Source organism: Aedes albopictus, chromosome 2, assembly GCF_035046485.1.
Source record: "Aedes albopictus strain Foshan chromosome 2, AalbF5, whole genome shotgun sequence".
In the NCBI taxonomy this organism is placed as follows: domain Eukaryota; kingdom Metazoa; phylum Arthropoda; class Insecta; order Diptera; family Culicidae; genus Aedes; species Aedes albopictus.
The window spans coordinates 505833414-505856929 of NC_085137.1; the positions used below are offsets into that span (position 1 = coordinate 505833414).

Sequence of the window (23516 nt, forward strand, 5' to 3'; positions counted from 1 at the left end):
GAACATCCGCAACCGATTCCGAAATATTATTACAAGTTCTAGATGTGGCCTGCGACTATTTTCTTGTTGACCGTTCATCAGATTATCAAAAACGCCGCTATGGTTTCTATATTTTACCACTTCCGGCGGGTTACTCGTCCCGTCACCAGTTCTGGAACACTACCGGTTCTCCCAAATATGGTCTTAGATTATTTGTTGGGTAACCGTTTATCTTGTTACTGAATAACTCATTGATATGTCGCATGTATTGGTTCTCTTTTATATTTGACCATTTCTGGCGGGACACCCGGAATTGGTTCCGTAACACACTGATATGGCATGCTCCTATTTTCTTGCAACTGTTCATCATGTTACATAAAAAGCCGTGATTTTAGGTATCGCATGCAAGGATTTGGATTCACTTTCGGCCCGGAACCGGTTCCGAAACACTACCGGGTCAGATATGGTCTGAGACTGTTTTCTTGCTAACTGCTCATCAGGTTACCGAAATTGCCGCAATTTGATGTGTCACATGCATAGTTTTTGATCACTTTAATATTTGGCCACTTCCGGCGGGACATCTGAAACCGGTTCCGATACACTACCGGTTCAGATATGGTCTGAGACTGTTTTCTTGCTAACTGCTCATCAGGTTATTGAAATTGCCGCAATTTGATAGGTCGCATGCATAGTTTTGGATCACTTTTATATTTGACTACTTCCAGCGGAATATCTGGAAACACTTCCGAAACTCTATCGGTTCAGATATGGTCTGAGTCTTTTTTTATGCGAACCTTTCATTGGGTTATCAAAAAAGTCGCACTTTGATATGTCGAATGCATGGATTTGGTTCACTTTTATATTTGGCCACATCCGGCGGGACATCCGGAACCGGTTCCGATACACTGCCGGTTCAGATATGGTCTGAGACTGCTTTCTTGCTAACTGTTCATCAGGTTATCGAAATTGCCGCAATTTGATGTGTCACATGCAAACTTTTTGATCACTTTTATATTTGGCCACTTCCGGCGGGACATCTGGAACCGGTTCCGGAACACTACCGATTCAGATATGGTCTGAGACTGTTTTCTTGCTAACTGTTTATCAGGTTATCGAAAATGCCGCAGTTTGATGTGTTGCATGTATGTGTTTGTTACATTTTTATGTATGGTCCCTACCAAGGGTACTGTTCCGGAACACCTAAATGGCTATAACTCCGGAACGGCTTAACCGATCCGAACCATTTTCAATAGGAAACAATGGGACCAGATTCCGCGTCGAATGAACCGTCGGTCATTGAAATCGGTTGAGGTTTACTGCCGAAAAGTGATGTGAGTTTATTTGTACACATACACACATACACACACACACAGACATCACCTCAATTCGTCGAGCTGAGTTGATTGGTATATGGGAGTCGACCCTCCGGGCCTTCTATCAAAAAGTTATTTTTAGAGTGAACATATAGCCTTTCCAGTACACTTAGTGTACGAGAAAGGCAAAACAGTCGAGTTCTCTAACAATTAACTTCATACTCCAAAATTTGCATATGCACAAAGGTATTTTTAAGTTATTCCAACATTAAATACAAAAATTTTATCTAACTTTTTATCATTTTCGCTTTCTCAACAAGTTGTCCTTGATATGCCTTCATCAAAACCTAAAGGCATTTGTGCATTATTTTTTTTGACATCTTATTTTTTAGGGGTTGTCTACGGAAAATAAGAACTACCACTCAGTTTTTTTTAGCTTTTCTGAACACATTTAATTTAAACTCATTTATTTTTTCAGCTCATTTGATTCTCCAGATAGCATAACTTGTCATACCATAAAAACAAGTGCAGTAAGCAGTAAGTAAGACATTCATTTGCTTAAAGTTTGTTGTTACCTGTTTTGTTGGGAAATTTGAAATCATATTTTCTTTTTGCATTGAGAAGGTCCGTAATGATGGTTGTTGATCAAATATTCTAGTAAAAATTAGGTAAATCAATCAGGAAATATCTTTTCTTATCGAAGTTGTAACCTTTATTGTGTTTGAAAATTGAATATTTTATTTATGATTTTTTTTGCAGCTTCAAATTTCAATCATCAAGTTTAAAGAGCCCTATTTTTAAACTATTACAAGAAACATCAACAAAGTAGGCATAATTTGCTTCGTTAGAATGTTTACTTTTAGAACCAGAATACAATTTTTAAAATATTGTGCTCAAATTGAAATGGCAGTCAATCGTTGATGTAATTATAATTTCTGAAACAGGGTATATGCAAGAATCTTGGGTGATTTTATGGAAGAATTCAAAAAAAAAACATTCTGGAGTTGCACCTGATGATTTTTTAGGAACTGGTGGAGCAATTGTTGAAAAAAATTCTACAGCGACTCAAAATTTAGCTGCTGAAGAAACATTTTATGGAATTCTTACAGAAACTTTATGGAGAAACAGGATAATGTTAATAACTGTTGGCAATTCCTGAGAAACTCGAAGAAGTTTTACCTTTGACTGATTTGGAATATCTCAGAGAAATTTGTCCAGGAGAAGCTCCTGGTGGTACACTTCGCGAAAGTCCTGATGAAACATCTGAAGTGACACTTTGAAAATCTCTTGGAGAAATTCATGAAGACCTGATAAAACTGCTGAAAAGCATGACGAAACCCTGGAAGATTTTTATGAAAAAACGGGAATAAATTATGGACGAGTTCTTATTATAAAATCCAGTGCGAATTATTCAAGAGATCTCGTGATATATTACAGAATATATCTCTGAAAGTTTCTCATTGGATTTCAGCAGAATTTTGTAAAGAAATCTTATTTCAGAATATCATTGAGATTTGATGCAGTACAAATGTTTCTCCAACTATTTTAAATCAACCTTCATTTGGAAAAAAAGCTGAGCACGAGAGGTACAATCCTTCATTGTGCTGCTAAACATCTAATTTAGGTGATTTTATTCAACATTTATTTTCATCACTAGCTGCGTCTATTGTTTAGATATTTAGAAATGTATAAATTAAATCGTTGGAAAACTGGGAATTGAACTCGGACTTCCTGGTTTAGAGTCACTCACCTTAGCAACTACATCACACACAAATGTAGACACATCCTCGCAAACAAGAGCATTACTTGTTGTTTCTGAAAAGTCAAGAACATAAGCTGAACTAAGTCTGTATTGAGGCTGAAGAAGCGATGTGTCATTCACTGGAACCATGCTTGGGTCAGCTGTCAAAAGTTATTTGATTAAATGTTGAACAACAGATGATTAATTCTGCATATTGGTGTATGGTTTAGAGCTGGTTACCCAGATGAATAGTATTCTATTCAACTTGATATTCAGTCATCTGTGTATTGCTGATTAAAGAGGTTGAACAATCCACACTTAATATTCAGCTGTCATTGTGTTGAGCCATTAACACCTTTAGTCAGCTATTGTTCAGCAAATACTTCCACTGTTCAGCATTCATTGTTACTTGGGATGTACCTGATGAGCATTAAACGAGTACGTGTCTAAAAAAACTTTGCAAAATTTGTAGAATGTCTGAAAGAATTGTTTGGAAAACTCTGGAATAATGTTCAGTGAAACTCATATATGGTTTCTAGAGGATATCCGGAGGAATATTCAGATAATAATCTTATGGAACTTATAAATGATATAAGACCATTCTGGCATAAGTTTGACGAAAATTTCTAGAAGATGTTTTTGAAAAAAATCGTAAAGAAGAATCTTGGGTGCATCTAACAGATTTTTGGATGGAAATATGTTGAAGTTCTTCCAAAAATCTCTTAAATTTTTTTTTTAGAAATTTGTTAACACCCTGAAATTTTGGTTATGCTATGGAATGAAGGTGCATTGAAAATAAGCATAAATTTAGGCAAGGTATAAAGTAAGGGAACTTATGCATAAATTATTACTGGTGCATTGAATAAGGAAGCTTGTTAGCTTGGGCAGTTTTTACTTCTGGGAGTTTCCAGGCGCTTCCAGGGGATCCCAAGATGAGGGAGCTCAAGGGAGTTTCAGGAGTGTTTTAGGGTGGCTCCAGGAGGAGACAATAAGGCTTCAGATGGTTGAAAAGTGTTTTGTGTTTCAGTGGTATTTCACGAATGGTTTTAGCGAGTTTTTTTCCGTTTTGGTAGGATTTCAGGGGAGCTTCAGAAGCGTTACAAGTATTATAGGGTGTACTGATTTATCGACCGTATTCTATAATTAACTTGATGATTTTGTGGCTATATCGGTCTCTTTCTACTCATAAGTATAAGGGAGTAGAGATCAAAGTGGATAATGAAATGATAGATATGATAGAATTCGCTAGGTAGCGAACAAGTGTGAAAATTTTTATAGAAGGTGAAATTAGGCAAGTAGGCCATGTATTGAACGAATACATCGAATGCGTGAAACTTCTGCCGTGCGACCTGTGCTTTTAAACAGATCGGCTTGGTTGGTAGTTCATACCACCTTACCAAGACTGGCAAAAGTTTCAGGCACCCGACTGCCTAATGTATTGTTCTGTTTTCATCACAAATTCTATCGATCGGTAGCTTTTTCGGAATTCGCACTCCGTTCATAGAGGTATGTCTATATCGCGGCGTGTTCTTCCTATTAGCTTTTTCGATCTTATAGGATAGAACACTTTTTCTTTTTGAGCCAAACTTTTCATATCATGTACTGATTTATCGACCGTATTCTATAATTAACTTGATGATTTTGTGGCTATATCGGTCTCTTTCTACTCATAAGTATAAGGGAGTAGAGATCAAAGTGGATAATGAAATGATAGATATGATAGAATTCACTAGGTAGCGAACAAGTGTGAACATTTTATAGAAGGTGAAATTAGGCAAGTAGGCCATGTATTGAACGAATACATCGAATGCGTGAAACTTCTGCCGTGCGACCTGTGCTTTTAAACAGATCGGCTTGGTTGGTAGTTCATACCACCTTACCAAGACTGGCAAACGGTCATCAAGTATTATAGGGTTACAGGAGGGTTTCAAAGAGATCCCAAATTTAGAGTTGTTAGAGGATTTTTTTTAACTTTTTTATCAATGAGTTTTAACCAACTGATTCTTTACACTACTTCAGAGGCGTTTCAAGGGGTCTTAGGGGATTTCAGAGGGGTTTCACAAGCTTTTCTTGGATTTGAAGAGGATTATTGAACTTTTAAATGGCTCCCGTTCGAAAAGGCCTCATGGAGTATCATGAAAGTTTCATGAGTTTCAGTACGTTCCAGACAATTTTAAGGACTTTGATATGGTATTTAGGGAGTTCGAGGGGTTTCAGGGAGATCCTGAAGTTGTTTCAAAGAGGCTCAAGGACTCTCAACGAGTTCTGGGGCCTTTCTGGACGTTTTAGAGAGAGTTTTAGGGCAAAAAGAAAGAAGTAGAAAATTAAGAAGAAAAGCAAGAAGAAGAATAATAAGAAGACGAAGAAAAAAGTAGCAAAAGCAGTATAAATAGTAAAAGAATAAGATAGGGAGAATAATGTGCAGAAAAAGATATAGAAATAGAAGGTATGGTAAAATAAGACAAGAATCAGAAGTAGTAGAAGAAATCTGGACGGTTAGAATTGGTTCTAAGTTTCAAATAGAAACCTCTTTCGATTTCTTCTTCAAGCCCACGAAGATGACAGGGCAAGGACGGCACGTCACGTACGCCCTACTTCCCATTAACCTAAAGCAGCGAAGATTTTTCATCCATGTTGTTAAATCCACCGTTCCCCATCCCAGCACTCTCCCGTCAGGACACAGCAGCACAAGAAAAGGCTTATCGGAGAATGATCGAATGAATTTATAACCGACGGCTCTCGATTACTTTCCAGCTCAGATTTTTTCACAAGACCAAGAAACGACGGACGGGCGAACTGCCTAATCACATTTAGGACCATGTTTATCCGATTTCTTGCGCACATAAAATCAAACAGGAATGCCCCGGCGCCTGCTGGCACGATGGATGAGGGTGCTGAAAGCTTCCTCAAGAGGTTGATTATTCGCGGCCTGTGAATGGTGATGCGATTAGGTTATGGGATAGGGTATGCTGTATGGGTACAAATTTGAGTTTGAGAAACTTTGATTTGGATAGAGTGAATTTGCTTCAAATGGGTAAAGTTCTACGACTAATTTTTTCTACAAAATTTCGATTCCTTATTGAGGCATATTTAGCTTTATAGTCACAACCCTCTATTCACGATGTAAATTTACTCTTTTCGACTGCGATACAATTTTAAATTGTTAATTGCTTCTACCCCCAATAATTTCTTGAAGAGTTCTCCACTTTACCGCAAGAGCTTTTATAACGGAGCACCTTGCGGTGGGAATTGCATTTTCTCAACACCGGCAAACCTCAACCTTCGGTGAAAGTTTCTCGCTACTGCTAGCAAATTACCACGTCGTAGAAAAATTTGATAGGGAGTTTAATGTACAACAAAATGAAATCTTCGAACGAAATCCCCATCCTTGTGCAAACTGTTCAAACCCATCAAGTTCAAAATTCTCGCTCTTCGATTCCAGCATGCTCCATCGAATCGGAAAATGTTTCGTCATTACCACCAGGAAGTGGTTCGGAAGGAGAATATTTTCTGTCTCTTGATCGCGATGTAGAGACGGCAAGCTCCTACAGACATAGTTTCCACCACCCCCGCCGGTAGCGCAGGGAATAGTTAGTAGAGGAAATGCGTGTCTCCGTTCCCGCATAACTTTGGCCTGGGATTGCGGAAGACGAACGCAAAATGTACTTTTCTTGATGCTGCCATATTGAGGTTTCATCGTCTGTCTGGGGTGGCTTCAGAAGAAAATCTTTTCCGCAATTGAATTTTGCAGATGTGGAAACGAGAGTGAAGTTTTTAGCGTGAAGATATCGTAACTTGTTGCTTGAGATTGTGGTTGTAAAGTAGGTATTGTTTGGAACTCCTACAGGAATTACTCCGAGGGATTCCTCCAGAAATTCCTCCAAGAATGTATCCAGGAATTCCTTTACAAGTTCCTCTAGAAATTGCTGTAGGGATTCCTCCACGATTGATCCAGAGATTACTTCAGGGGATCTTCCAGGAATTCCGCCACAATGTTATTCATCCAATGAATTCTCCAGGGATTTCTTCAGGGATTCCTTCAGAAATTCCTCCAGTGATTTCTCCACGAATTCCTCTAGGAATTCATCCAGAACTTAACATATCAAGGGGTTTTTCAGGAAATTTCTCGAAGTGTTTCTCCGGAAATTTCTTCAAAGATTTCTCAGGGAATTTTTCAAGGAGCTCCGCCAAGAATACCTCTAGAGCAGTGGTCACCAAACTGCGGCCCTCGGGAAGGTTTAGTGCGGCCCGCGATCTGATATTGAAACATATCAGAAACATTGCAAAAACTAAAAGCAAACATTTTTATCAAAGTTCTTTTAAGAAGTAAAGAATTAATTCCCAAGCAAATGAACAAAAAGCTATTTTAAATCGGTAACTTTAAATTTAATTTTAATGAAACATTATTTTGTAGAATATAAAGGTTGACTTGTATGTCTAAGTTAAGTCCTGGAAATCAGTTTAAATTTCAGCAAAATAAATTGTTTAATGCCTTGCGCTACCGTGTGTAGCATAGTTGTCCCATGTTAATGAGCATTCCCAAAGAACATGGGACAACTATGCTGCACACGGCAGTGCGGCCCGCAGCCTTCTTGTAAAATTCAATTGTGGCTCGCGTAGCCAGTAAGCCTGAGGACCACTGCTCTAGAGTTTTCTTTATGAGTTGCTACAAGAATTCCTCCATGAATTCCTCCAGAGATTCTTCCAGGAATCCCACAAGGGATTTTTTTCAGGAATTTCTTCAGAGATTCCCTCAAGAATTTCTCCAGGAATTCCTCCGAGGATTTCCCCAGGACTCCATCCAGGGTTTCCTCTGAAGATCCAGAACTGGTTTGGAAGCAGAATATTTTCTGTCTCTTGATCACGATGTAGAGACGGGAAGCTCCTACCGACATAGTTTCCTCTACCTCTACCGCTGGCGCAGAGAGTAGTTAGTAGAGGAAATGCGTGTCTCCGTTCCCGCATAACTTTGGCATGGGATTGCGGAAGACGAACGCAAAATGTACTTTTCTTGATGCTGCCATACTGAGGTTTCATCGTCTGGTTTCAGAAGAAAATGTTTTCCGCAATTGAATTTTGCAGATGTGCAAACGAGAGTGAAGTTTGTAGCGTGAAGATATCGTTGAAGATTCTGGCTAATATATACTGAAATATAGCCAAGAAGAATTGAGAATTCCAAGATGAATTTCTAGTGCATTTTTGGGAAAGTTATCTATGAAATACTTGGAGAGATTCCATAATAAATTATTCAAATTAACTTAATAAAGCGAGGGTAGGGTATCGCGCCACTTGGGCGGTGGCTTCTATATTCGTCTGTTTTCCACTATAACTCAGTCAATTTTGAACCAATTGCCTTGAAATGTTGTACACGGGTAGATACTATACCTATCTCACCACATTCCAAAAGTTGTGTCAATTGGTTCAAATTTGACTGAGTTATAGTGGAAAACAGACGAATATAGAAGCCACCGCCCAAGTGGCGCGGTTCCCTGCTGAATAAATTAAGCAATATATTATAACACTGCATCGAAAGTTCCCCTTTCTATGAATTTAACTGGAATTGTGCCAGAAATTTTCTAACTTTTCTGATAAGCAGGCCCGTGAAGGTCGCAAGAAAGAAAGTTGTAGTGGATTTCCTGAAATAATTCTAGATTTGTCTTTCCGGTTTTGAGAATCTATTGGAGATTCCTCTAGAAATTCTACCAAACATTTCTTCAGAAATTCTTCAAAAATCTTTCTTTCGTAAATTTTCCCGAGTATTCGGCCAAAAGTTTCCTTCGGATTCTTTAAAAAAAATCTTCCATGGATTCATTTGGAAATTGCCTTCAGGGATTTGCTTAGAAATTCCTCCTATTCTACAAATTACACAAAGAATAATTTTAGAACATCTTGCATGATTTACTTTTGAAATTCCTCCACTTGGTTCATGAGATTATCCATAAATTTGAGCAAGAATTTCTTCCAAGAATTCTTTCAAAAATTCGTTCAGAAAATATTCCAGAGTTGTATCAAAAGTTCCTTCAGAAAATTGTACTGGGGTTACTTTAGATATTCTTTTAAGGATTTCACCAGAAATTCCCACAACAATTTCCGATTCCTCCAGAAATTCAACAAGGGAGACCTCTAGAAATTTCACAAAGAGTTGTGTAAGAAAGTTGTGCAAGAGTTTCTGCCGAAAAACCTCTAATGATTTCTTTAGAAAATCCTCAGAGATTTATTCTATTTTTCCGAAAAATCTTTCGGAAATTCTTTAAATTATTCTTTCAACCGATCTTCCAAGGATTTATTAAAAAAAACTTTCTCCGGGGTTTGCTTTGGAAATTGCTCCAGGGATTTTATTTTATGAAATTTTTGTCAGAAAATCTTCCAGGGATTTCTTTAGAAATTCCCCCAAATACTCTTGAAAAAATAAGATCCATTTGGGAAATTTCTGCAGGGATTCCTATAGAAACCGTTCCTAGGTACCTTCACAATTTTTTCTAGGAATTCTTTTAGAAGATCTCCTATTGCTTTTGTTATAAATTTGGCAAACAATTTCTTCAGAAATATCACCAGATTTTTCTCCAGGGATTTCTTTACAAATTTCTCTAAGGATCACTTAAAAAAAACTTTCACAGATTTTACTCATATAAAGAATCTTTCAAGAGTTCCTGGAAAAATCTCCCAGGGATTCCTAAATATTTTTTTCAAGGACTCCTTCGGAAACTCCCGTAGATTTAAAAACTAAAAAAAAACATCCAAAAAATCAGTCAGAAATACCTTCACAAAATCTTCTTGGGATTCCTTTTGACTTTAGAACGCCCTCCAGATATTTTCCAATAACTCTTCAAGAAAGTCTTGCACAGATAGCTTCCAAAAATGTTACATGGATTCCTTTAGAAAATACTTCAAGAATTCCTTTCAAAAAATCTTTAAATCATAGATTGTTCTAGAAATTCATCTATAGATACATATACATCTACAGATACATATACATTTCTTTCATATATATATTTTTTCACAGAGATTCCTCCAGAAATATTTCGAAGCAGAAAACCTTTCATAAACATTCTCAAAAATACTTATTGGATTTTTTTAGATTATGATTCACTGATATATTATGACTCAGAAATTCAGAAGTCCTTCAAAATTTTCTCAGAACCATTCTAAAGAATTTTCTCCAAAAATTGTTTCAGAAATTCTACAGGAGATTAATAAGAATGTTCCCAAGATTCCTTCACATTCCCTAAGTTATTCTTTCAAGATATTTCTCTTCCAGAAATTGCTCCAAGTATTTCTTATTAAAGTCTTAGAAAATCCTTCAGAAATTTTACTACAGATTCTTTTAAAGATGTTCATAAAGGTTTTCACGGAAAGGCTGGAGGACATTTTTGCAGATTGCTTAGATATTTCATCAGAAATTCCACCGAGGAATACCCTATGTATTTTCTTGGAAATTTCTCTCGGATTTCCTCCAAGCGTATCGCTAGGGGTTAAGCCTGGAATTCATTAAAAAAAATAGAATTTTTATTGGGAGACTTCTCCAGGACTTTTTCTAAAAAATATCTCAAGAGGTTGTGTTAGATATTCCACCAGGGGTTTCAGATATTTCTCCTGGAATTTCTTCAGGAAATTCATCTATGGATCTCTAAAACATTCCTGTTTTTTTTTTAAGAAATTCTTAAAGGAATTCATTTAAAATTTTCTTCAGTTTTTTTTTAATTCCTTCTGATTTTTTTTAGCAATACTTTCGTAAGTAACTTATCAGACTACTTCAATATTCAGGCCCGGATTAAGGATTGTGGGGGCCCGGAGCCAGAACAGATGTGGAGGCCCCTCGGAGCGATGAGCAAAAAAGTTTTTCCATGTTTTTGAACAGTACTTGAGCAAAATGAAGAATAAAGTTAATGTGTAGCAACCAAAAATGATTTTGTGGGGGCCCGGGGCCCTGGCCCCCCGGCCCCCCTTAGATCCGGCCCTGTCAATATTACTAGAATTATTTCAGAAATTTCAGCAGGGTTATTTTTTAACTGCTTCATGGATTTTTTTTTTCAAAAGTTGATCTAGCAGTTACTTCAGGATACCTTATGCATCCATGGGAATGTACCACTGAAGGAGCGCCTTGACTAACAACTTCTGATTTCACCATGACAGCACTGGAAATAATTTATCACACATCTTGTCAGTTAACTGCCGAAGCATTACAATGACCTGGTTATGGAATTTGCAACAAATTTTGGAATTCAATTAGCTGAATACACTCCAAGATAGTATGTATAAGGCATCTACCAAAAATATCTGGAATATTGTAATTCTCTGTGAATTCATACGCTTCATTAGCTTTGAGGAAAAGTCTGATGAATGGCCAGTTTGCATGCATCCGCTAAAAATGTTTAAATTTTTAATTATGGGTGCTCTACAAAACAATTTATTGATATGAAGTGCTCCACGTGTCAAAAGGCTGAAAACCCCTGCATTATAAGACATCGTAATACAAACTGCAAGTTTTAAACTGTATATAATCGAGGGTCGACTAAATCGAAGTATACCTGTTGTAGTTGATCGTTCATGGCTCTAACTTCACGGCTAATGCTTGGTTTTGGACTGGCTGATGCCAATTTGTGTATGAAATGGGACTGTGAAGAGAGTTTTGATCATCGTTTCTGGTTATACTGATGGATATAATCATACCGATGAATATAAATTAGGTACCGATGAATATAAATGAGGTAGGTACATGTTTGACACATAATATACAAGGATGTACAGGGGATAGTCAAAATAATTAGGACAGGTAAAATGTTCACTTAAAAAAAGTTCAACTAGCTGTAACTTTTCAAAAAGGGCATAAAATATTCTCAAATTTTTACCGTAAGTTTATCAGTATCAGTGGTCCAAGTTTGAAAAAGATCGGGCTATTCTACGTGAAGTAAAAAAGATTCTAGAAAAAGGTATAATTATCCGATAGTCAACTTTGAGTGGTTATATCTCCGGATTCAACGAACCGAAAGCAATGAAATTTTGATCATTCGTGACTATGTAATATAAAGAGCTATTATAATCTTTTGGCTAAACTTAAAACTCTTAACACGAAAGAAAATTATAACAATTCGATTTTTTTCTAATATGTATAACACCAAATTATTCAAAATTTCATCATCGTTTCAAAATTCGAGATGGTAATTATAGTTAATTCAAATTCCCTCTAATTGAGTCAATTATTGACAAATAGATAAATTTACTAAAAAAACATAGAATAAATAAAATTGCTACACATTTTTTTTTCTTATTAATAATTTCAAATTAAGTATCAAAGTTTCAAAATCCTCCCAAGATTCTACGAGTTATTGTAATTTTGCTAATCGTCGTAAAAATAATCCTAACAAAGTTCCTGGAAGCTTAAAATTTGAAGAATTTTTTTATATGCTCAGCTCAAAATTGACAAAATAGTCACTTGCACCCCTTTAGCTCTGGGCCCCTCATATGTCTCCAGATATAGTATTTCTCAAGTTTTAATTGCATCACAATTCGCCCCCTCTCTTTGAAACCTCCTTCAGAAACTTACAACTGTTTTTGCGTCTCCTCAAAACCGGGTAGCTTAATCAATATTCGTCTATAAATATCAGCTTAATGCCAAATTTATACTAGAGAACTTGATTTTACCCATCCCGGCTAAGATCTACTTTCCTTAATAACACACAATATCGCTACAATGATGACGTTGATCGACATCAGCCAACCCGAAAGCCAACTTGAGATAATGGACGGGATTTACGAGGGTGATTAAATATGTATTACCCCCTCTGCCAATGAATCATTCGAACACGTAACACGACAACGCACGCTGTTTTTCTAAGAATCTCGTGTACGTTGCCATCTCATCAGAGAGCACTGATGGATCCTCTTCCCAAGCCGCCGATTAAATCCATTGCGGAAAAATTGTGCTCTGGGTTGTAATCATTTTTATGGCGATTCGCGTACGACGCCAATTCATTCGCTGAAATTATTCGCATCCAGCGCGTCATTGTACGGATAGAGAAACCACCCCATCTGGGACAAGGGGATTTGGTAATGTTCTGCAATTGTCATAGGATCACACCGACGACAGACAGACAGACAGCCAGCGCACAGGGCTTCGTCGTCGTAAGCATTTTTCCACTTTTTCACTTCAGTCAAACCATATCAAGCGAAATGGGATTTCGGGAAATGAAAGAAAAACATTCGAAACCGCCACCACCGTGGTTATTCCTTTGATGGTTAAGCTCCCGTGAGATCGCACAGGCAGTGCTCCACAGGACTTCTTGCACAAACACATCCAGATTCTTGTGAATGAGGAGGATAGACAGAGCGAACGACGTGGTGGCGCTTTTCTCGAAACAAAAGCGTAGAAACGCGATTCCTGATTCACGTGTTTCATCCATCACCGAGTAGACGATGAACGAGCGAACGTGCCTGATGCTCTAGCGCTGGGGCTAGAATTTACGACGGATGCCGTCTTAGAAGTTACGGAGTTCCATTCCACCAGAATGGGGAGTACACTTGGTAGGTATACACTCGGGGAAATCTTATACAAAGGAGATTTCTTGAGCTGCTACTTGGGAACAAAAAACGCCGAAAAATCCACCAAGTGTTAGGACGAACTTTTCTTGAAGTTCATATAGACTATCCAAGGGAAGCGCAAAACACGTTAACCGGAGAAAGTTTGGTCGGAAATTTGTAGCGACGCTACTACCATTCCGAATCGCAAAACATCAACATCAGTGAAACAAAACTTTACATATTATTCAAATCAAGTTCACCGGAAAGAACACCGAGCTACTCGAGAAGGGAAGTAAATCCGCCAACCATCCCGCAACAAACGAAATTTTCGACACGAAGAAATGTTGCAACGTGAATCCGTCAACAGTCAGTCAGAGCTCCTCTATTCATCTACTCGTTGAGGGGAATACATACGATGATGGATATGTACTTCTACTTTTTTGGGGGTAATGAAGTAAGTGGATATCTACGGCACCATTTAGCGTCACTGCTTCGCATGGCTGCTACCGCAGAAACTTGATTTGCAAATGCAAATTTAGGTTTTCAGAATGTATGAACAAAGTAGCTGCTCAAGCAACCAACAATAGGACTGGAGCGTGAAACACAGTTGTCCTATATGCAAATATATACAATCTTTAGATATTTTTTATCATTACTCTGGTAGACAGAATTAAAAAAAAATCTGGTTGTCTGAATGAAGTAATTTTAAGATTTGGAGAACCCATGCTGTCCATATGAACCTAAAATTTGAGGGAACATTGCATACCAGGTTGCAAGATTATGATTTAGGTATTTCAAACATTTTAGATCGGTCCAATTGTCGTTACTTGTGTAACATTGTTGGTATTGTTGTTAGTATTTCAGAGGAAGTTCTAATGGAAGCCCTAGAATTTCAGAGGACTTGTTAGGGGCAACCTGGAGAATGTTCTGGATCTTCAGAGAAAGCGGCGGATGAAGTCGTGGAGAAATCCCCGGAGGAGCTCTTGGAGGAATCCCTGAAGGAATTCTTGGAGGAATCTCTGAAGAAATTCTTGGTAGAATCCCTGGAAGATTTCTTGGAGGAATTCCGGGAGAAATTCCTACAGGAATCTTGGATGAATTACTGGAGGAATTCCTGGAGGAAATCCCGGAGGAATTCCTGGAGGAATCCCTGCAGGAGTTTCTGGAGTAATCCTTGCAAGAACCCTTTGGAGATAAACCTGTAGGAAATACCGGAGAAGTCTCTGGAGGGATTGCTGGAGAAATCTCTTAAGCGATTCCTGAAGGCATTCCCTTGAGGATTACCCGAAAGAATTCCTTAAGGAATTCAAGGAGGAAACCCTGTTGGAATCCCTGAAGGAAATCCTTGAAACTCAGGGGAATTCCAGAAGATATTCCAGAGGAAACCCTAGAGCATGGTTTCTCAACCTTTGTTTCGCGATCATCCAACTGCTTGCAGGTATGCTAAGATAGTTCTACGAAAAGTGGGGTGACAACAGACTGGGGGTTGTGAGAGCCAAGTTTGGGAAACAATGCCATACAGGAATTCCTAGTATTTCGGAGGAAATGCTAGAGGGAACTCTGGAGGAATCATGGATCTTCAGAGGAAACCCTGGATGGAGCCCTGGAGAAATCCCCGGAAGAATTCTTGGAGGAATCCCTGCAGGAATTCCTGGAAGAATCCTTGGAATGGAGGCATTCTCAAGGAAACTCTGAAGAAACCGCTTGAGCAATTATTGAAGCAACTGCTAGATCAACTGCTGAAAGAATCCACGGAACAGTTAAAAAACCGGCTGAAATTCTGGAATATTGAAGTAGTCTCTAAACACGGGCTTGGTGGCTACCGCTTCTGATTCATATGCAGAAGGTCCTGGGTTCAATCCCTGGCCCGTCCCTTTCCTCCTACTTTGTATCTTTCTATATATACTTTCTCGCTCCTCTCTACATATACAACTCATGTATATTCACATGTTCTTAGCCATCGATAGAACAGAAACGGGTTGAAAAAGCCGTTTCTCTTCCTTCCAAACTTTCACAGTACAGTGTCTCAATCCTATTAGATATATAACGCCTACAAGTTATGCAATCAAGCGAACTGTGTGCACATCTTCAGAATAATAAAAAACACACAATTCTATTACCTTATCCTGGTATCCACGAACCAATGTGTGAACCCTTTGCCAATCATATCCCACCAACACTCCGACATCCACATGAATTTGTGCTGATGCAGAGGTATATTCGGTCAGATGTGGATACAAACGATTGCAATCAGCACTTCCTTCCCCTTCCCTACATTGACCTGCATTCTGACGTAGGCGCCATTGTTGCCTAAAAATAGAAGATCATCAACACTCACACACTGAAGATGCCTGCTAGTGCCCGGTAGATAATCTCATTGGTTCCTTGTGTGAGTGTAGCTGATCTGGCGATACTGGAGTACCATCTACGGGCGGTCAATCAAGCTCAAGCTCAATATTGAAGTAGTCTCTAAATATATTTCCGAAAGCATCGCTGGAGAAATTTCAGAAGGCCAAAAAAAATCGAGGAAAAAATATAAATGAATTCCTTGAAGAATTTCTGAAAAAAATACAGGAATGTTTTAAGAATCCATAGATGGATTTCCTGTAAAAATTTCAGGAGGAATCCTGGAAACCCCTGGTGGAATATCTAATTTTAGAAAAATCCTAGAGAAATCCCTGAATAAAAATAAAACATACATAAAACATTTTTTTTAAAATGAATTCTTGGATTAATCCATAGAGAAATTCCAAGAGGTACGCTTGGACGAAATCCTGCAGAAATTTTTAAGAAAATACAACGAGGAATACCCGGACCCGGCGGAGTTCCTGAATGTCTTCCAGCCTTTCTGTAAGAATCCTTATAAAAATCTCTGAAAGAGTTTCTAGAAAAATTTCTGAAGGAATCCTTGAAGAATTTTCTAAGACTTTCTTAAGAAAGCCATGGAGCAATTTCTGGAAGAGAAATGTCTTGAAGGAATATTTCAAGGAATGTGGATTTCTGATTCCTAATGTATCTGTAAATCATTATCTAAAAAAAATCCATGGAGCATGTTTGAGAGTGTTGGTTCATGGAAGGTTTATCTAGATGACTGTTTTGAAAAATTTCTGGAAAAATCTCTATGAAAAAAAAAACCTGAACAAATTTGTAGATGAATTTTTGGAACAATCTATGATTTGAACATGTTTGGAAAGGAATTCTTAAAGTATTTTCTAAAGGAGTCCAAGTAACATTTTTGAAAGCTATCCGTGCAAGATTTTCTGAAGCAGTTCTTGGAGAAATTTTTGAAGGGCATTCTGAAGTTTAAAGGAATCCCAAGAAGATTGTGTGAAAGAATTTCTGACTTATATTTTTAGGATTTCCTAGATGATTTTTCAAAGTAAATTTACGAGAAGTTTCAGAAAAGGCCACTAAAAGAAATTCTTTTAGAATACCTGGATTTTTTCAGGAACTCGTGAAAGATTTTTAAATAAATGTTGAGATTTTTTTTATCTTTATTAAAGAGACTTTCAGCCCTCGGCTGGTTCGTCTCTTATGTTGGGATGGATTTCAGCAAGGCTGAATGAAAAATTATCGAAAAATCTGTAAATGTTTTCTTAAAGTAATACTTGAAAAAATTTGTAAAGTAATCTCTGGAGGAAATCTGAAGATATTTCTGTAGAAATTATTAGTCGAATTTATAGTGCCATAGGAAATCTTCAGCAAAAATCCCTCAAAAAATTTGTGAAGGAACCCCTAGGACAGTTTCTATAGGAACCTCTGCAAAAAATTCCCAAATGAATTTTACAATTTTTTAAAAAGAGTATCTGGAAGAAATTCTGAAGAAATCCCTGTATGACGATAGAAATTCAAAATTTTCAAAAAACAAAATCCTTGGAGTTGTTTCCAAAGCAAACTCCGGAGAAAGTTTTTTTTAATAAATCCTTGGATCGTTTGAGAGAATGCTTAAAGGTCCCGAAAAAATAGGGTAAATCTCCAAAGGATTTTCTGAACAAATCACTGGAGGTATTTCTGCAGAAACTCATGCACTACTTTCTTACACAACTCTTTGCGAAACTTCTAGAGGTATCTGTAGAGGAAAAATATCTGTGGGAAATGGGAATGTTCTATTGAAATTTGTGGTTAAATAAATAAAAGAATTTCCACAGTAACCTCAGTACTCAGTACAAATTTCTGAAGGAACTTTTAAAATATTTTGTGGTGATTTTTTTAAAAGTAAATTTACGAGAAATCTCTACACGAGCTCCTGAAAGAATTTCTTTAAGAATCCCTGGATTTTTGCAGGAACTCGTGAGACGGTTTAAATGAATGCTGGGATGGATTTCAGCAAGGCTTCATGAAAAATTATTGAAAAATCTGTATTTTCAATGTAATTCTTGGAAAAATTTGTAAAGAAATCTCTGGAGGCAAATCTGAAGATATTTCTGGAGAAATTATTGGTCGAATATATAATGCCATCTTTAACAAAAATCCCTAAAAAAAATTGTGAAGAAACCCCTAGGACAAATGAATTTTACAGTTTTCTAAAAAGAGTATCTGGAAGAAATTCTAAAGAAATCCCTGAAAGATAGAAATTCAAAATTTTCAAAAAACAAAATCCTTGGAGCTGTTTCCAAAGCAAACCCCGGAGAAAGCTTTTTTTTAATAAATCCTTGGATCGTTTGAGAGAATGCTTAAAAGAATTTCCGATGGATTTTTCGGAAAAAATAAAAAAGTCTTGAAAAAAATAGGGTAAATTTCTTAAGTATTTTCTAAAAAAATCACTGGAGGTACTTCTGCAGAAACTCATGCACAACAAATTACTTAAGCTATTCCTAGTGGAAGTTTAGGAGAAATTGAAAATTGCTATGGGAATTTCGGGTGAAATCCTTGAAAGAATTTCCAAAGTATCCCCAGTACAAATTTTAGAAGGAACTTTTGAAATATTTTCTGAAAAACTTCTATCTGAGCGAATTTTTGAAGGAATCCCTGAAGGAATTCCTGCTCAAATTCATGAATAATCTTCTGAAAAATATGGAGACATTTCAGAAGTAAATCATGCAAGATGCTCTAAAACAGGGGTTTTCAGACAATTTGGATCGCGGTGCACTTTTTGGAAATAAATATTTCCGCGGTGCACCTGGTCATTAAGGTCAAAGAATACAATTTGGAATTTGTTAAAGAAGCTCTCGTATTTTTTAAAGCGATTCTCAGGGGCACACACTCGTCTTAGAAATATTTATCCCCACACAGATGTTATTATGGTACTGACTTGTATTTTGTTTTCATTATTTGACAAAGCTTCGCTCGTAAAATGTTATCTTGCTGGGGATGTTCTGGTAATTTTCGGGTGAGATCCTGTTCTCACCCATAGTGAATTTCTTGCAGCATTACTGATAAGTTTTAGGTGGATTCCTAACGAGGACCTCGACAAACTCTTGCGTCGACCGATTTTTAAAAGACGTTTTTTCAATACTTTTTCTGATTTTTTGGAAAAATCTATGCCAAAAACACCTGCCAGATCCTTGGAAGCTTTACTTTCAGAACATTTGCATTGTTGAATCTTTAGCTAATGATCTGTGTGGCGTAACTTATGGAGTGACTCAACTGCTCGAATTTATTATCAGTGGTAATCCTCTTCTCGCATATATGTCCTACTATAAGTCTATCATAGCGTACGATCGACACCCGATCGCTATCACGGGTTATCTTTATTATCATCTTCCCGCTTACCGATAAAACCCGATTTCAAATAGGTTCAGAGATGATAAACCTGGATCAGAAAGTTAGTTCGCAATAAACCGTATATCGCATCAGACCTGTGTATCGTCGTGTATACTCAGTTGAGCTAATAAAGCTAAGTTTTACGTTCCCTACAAATCGAAGCACAATATCCAAAGCCGAAATCCTACATGCATATTTTTTACAAGATATTTGGTAAATTGTTTCAGGCCTGTCCATAAACTACGTAGACTCTGATGGGGGGAAGGGGGATTCTGGGCAAAGTCTACGGTCCATACACATTTTCAAATTTGTGTATGACCAAAAGTCTACGAAGGGGGGGGGGGGGGGGTCTGAGGTTGCTGAAATGGAGTCTACGTAGTTTATGGACAGCGCCTCTAGGTTTCCTGGCCAACTCATGAGATCGAAAGAAGATCGAAAGAAAACCATCAATTGATCCCTGCTTAGACTCTACCCAACTAATTGAATTACTTCCACAAGCTGGATTTCTTTCGAAATTTTAGCAAAATGTATGAAGATTAATTCCTTGTGCTATGGACATCCATAGCAAATTGTTGACAAAAGTGTTATGATATACATTCAAATTCTCCAAAGGAATGCATAGAGAAAGTTCTGAACAAAATTTCTAGAGGAATTTCTTAAATTAGCCTGGGCGAATTTCTCATACAATCTCTGGAATGATTTGTGAAAAATCATGGAAGAATTGGTGAAGCAATTCATGCAAGATTTCGCACAAGAATTCATTGTGACACTTCTGAAGAAACACATTTTTATGAAAAATCTGCAACATGATGAATTGATTTGGCAAGTTTTCTTCGGAGACCGTCGCAATATAGTTGAAAATTCTGAGTTCACTTACTATTATTTAATACCGCAGAATTGCAATAAAAGGCGACCGAGCAGATAGCGGTCCATACCTACACTACTACTCGTACAGGAAGATCGTTCGGCAAATACAGCACAAACAGTAACCACGCTCCATCTCTGGAGGAGTTTCTGAAACAATTCGTAAATGATTTTTTAAGCAATTCGTAAAGGAACTCCAGGGTAAATCTTCGGAGACATTTTCAAAAGAATCCCTGAATGAAATTTTGAACTTTTTGATTTGTTTGGGACATTTTTATGCAAATAACGTAATGATGTATGCCCATTACTCAAAATGTTGGCTTTGGAATCAACCATACATATTTTTGGAGACAAAAGATTTCGATCGTAGCAAGCTATCAATAGAGAATTACTTACTAATATATGCCGAAAACTTCAACGATAAATAAAAAAAAAAAAACTTCGAGGATTCTATCGAAAACTCAGTTTTCATGAATTTCTTATATTTTTTTTACATTTGCGGTATACAATCGAGGGACCCAGATGCAAATGGGTTAAGGTAAGTGATCATTTTGTCGATTTCTAGCTGAGCATATCATAAAATTATTCAGATTTCAAGCTTTTAGGAACTTTTTTAAGATTAATACTTTGATGGTAGAGAAAATTACAATAAATCGGAGAAAATTGGATCTATTTTAAAACTCTATACATTTTATATGAAATGAAGAATTGTTCCAAAACTTTAAATCTCATTTACTCGTAGGTAGATTTTTGTCACTTATACTTCTTTGCTTCTAACCCTCACAATTAAAATAAAAAAAATGCTTTGATTTTTATGTCAAATTTGATTTTATAGACATTTTGAAAATTGAAATGTCTACTAAATCGAGGTATACCTGTACCTCCAAATCTAGTTAAAACGTATCTGTGCCACTGCAACCCTTCCCTCTATTTACGGTCTATAGGGGGAATAGAAATTACACTAGAACTCCAATGGCGCTGTTGTCACTTTTCCTATTTAATTAAATTGATAACTCTAATTGTAATTAATCATCGTTTTTAGGTATTCATCTTGTAAAGGATATTTTGTATTGGTAAACAAAATTTATTTGACACTTCTAGTACCGCTAATGAAGCTGTAAGGGCGTGGCAAACTAGATGTTAGTCACACGAACAGCCCCGACATTGGACTTCTGTGGCTAGTTATTCTACTATAGTGGGCGAGCGATTGCATCATCAAGTCCAACTGCAACCTTCATTGACTATTTTTTTCGACATAGTTGGTGCTATTGTTGCCTATAAATATAGAAGATCGTCGTAAGTTTGCAACGATCAATACAATCGTAAGGAAGACGACGTAACGAGAAGCGCAGAGATTTACGCTCAGTTGACTCGGTAATATTGACTTTATTTTGATAATACGACGCCCAGTGTAGTTATCATCCCAACTTCTTGAGTAGATTATGGAAGATCTACATCACAAAATCATAAACCAACGCATTGATATTGATTTGGGCAAAAACCTAAATAAAAGTTCGAAAAAAATCTTTAACAACTTCTGTTTAAAATGTGGAAGAAGGAATTCCTCCAGAAAAGTGCTAGTCCTTAACAAACTCATCAACGAATAAGTGAGCTGAGAATATTGTCAACAATGCTAAACTTCGTCCGTCCATCTTCCACTGTCACATCCCGATCACCATTTCAATCAGGAACAACAATTTTAAAGTTGCCATTCGAGCAGCAACCGAAATGCCACCACCTTCTTTTACAATGTCCCGTCAAAGAACGACATGACCTTATTCTCCGGTGGGCAATTCAATGCTTGGTCCACCCTCATCACCGACCGGGCTGGACCCGGACCCAGACCGGGCAGTGTCCAACTTCAAACAACTATGTGAAAAACATTTTGCTGACCTCCTCCTCCGATGGCATCTCCTCTGGCCCGTCTCCATCGTTGTAACGTTTCGGCTCTCAAACATCACAGAGCAGCAGCAGCAGCAGAAGAAAGGAAATGAAACCATATCCCGGAGCCAAATTGCTATAATCAAAGATGCCAACCCCGGTGATGAACGCGGAACGACGACGGTGTCCAGAAAGGTCGCCAGATTGTTACGGTGCGATTGTAACGAACTGAACTTCCAAGGATAAAAAGTTCAAGCTCCAAACGGGAGCGGAAACAAATCTGTCACACTGTTCTCGGGATTGAAAGTGTCCGAGATAAAAACCCAAGTCTGGTATAAATCTAGATTTAGAAGAGATTGGGGTAAAATGCGTCATATAGAGTTTTGCATCAAAAATGAATGTGTTCAGTTAACATCTTCTAGATGGCAACGTATGAAGGCTGATATCACCCCAATGGAACTTTTTAAACCACTTTCCCCAAATATGCTGGTTCGAACACAAGTGATTACAATCAGCAGTCAATTGTTTCCAGTTTATATGGCGTTCTTGACTCCTAGACTGCAGTGCAAAACCATCTTAAGCACTTGATGGTGATAGTAACTATTTTCGAGTAGAAACCGTTCGAGCTTATCTTCAGTAGGTAACCTGTTTCGCTCACTGGCTGAGTCACGATAGAAAACAATCCAGTGCACTTTCCTCCCATGCCTGACTGAATACGATGCGATGGAAGTATAGTTACCCACCTATAAAGAATCATGCTGCGAGGCTAAAGCACAGATTTAGGATGATTGCTTTGCCGGCTCGATGTTTGATGGGCCGTAAAAAGCCAGGCGTCTCCACTGCCCTGCTGCAGAGTCCTAGTCGAAGCATTCAGTTGGCAAAGGAGGTGCGCGTGTTCTTTGGATTTATGATAATAGCTCCGGCGTGTATCGATTTTGCGCTTAACAGCTTGTACGGACATCAATACCCGAAACGGCGTAGAAGATTAAACTTTTCCCGGTGTGGGGGTTGTGCTAGAAGCCAAGCACTGTGGTATTTGAAATTATCTGCTTACAAACCATCATTAGCTGTGTGGAAAGATAATAAATTGAATTTGTGTAGGGAACGTTGTTCTTAGAAAAGAATGTGCAATTATTTTCGTGGTAAATACAGTGATAGATATTCGTTTAGCCGAGGCCAAAAAATTTTCAAAAAAGTGTCAGGAAACTCATACAAAAGATTTTATGATAAAATTTTTTTATCGTAGTGAAAGCATATCTAGGACTGTTTTACTTACTTACATATTCACTGAAACAAAAAAGAGGGTAAAAACCCTTCAAATTTAATTTTTTTACCTAGACATTCGTTTAGCCGAATGGTACAATTTATGGAATTCCATAATAAAAAACTAACAATTTTCGAAAAATATCCAACAAAATCATTTTGTATGGTGACCTGCATTATAGATCGACTTGTAAATCATGAATTAGATCGTTTTTGAAAGTGTTGCCATATTAATTTTACATACATCTCATATA

General features: G+C 37.4%; 1 protein-coding gene across 1 annotated transcript in view; it reads right to left on the reverse strand.

Moving 5' to 3' along the window:
- Window positions 1–23516, reverse strand: part of LOC109410364 (BAI1-associated protein 3) — a 400368-nt gene that overhangs the window by 79300 nt on the left and 297552 nt on the right. The gene's annotated exons all lie outside the window — the stretch shown is intronic.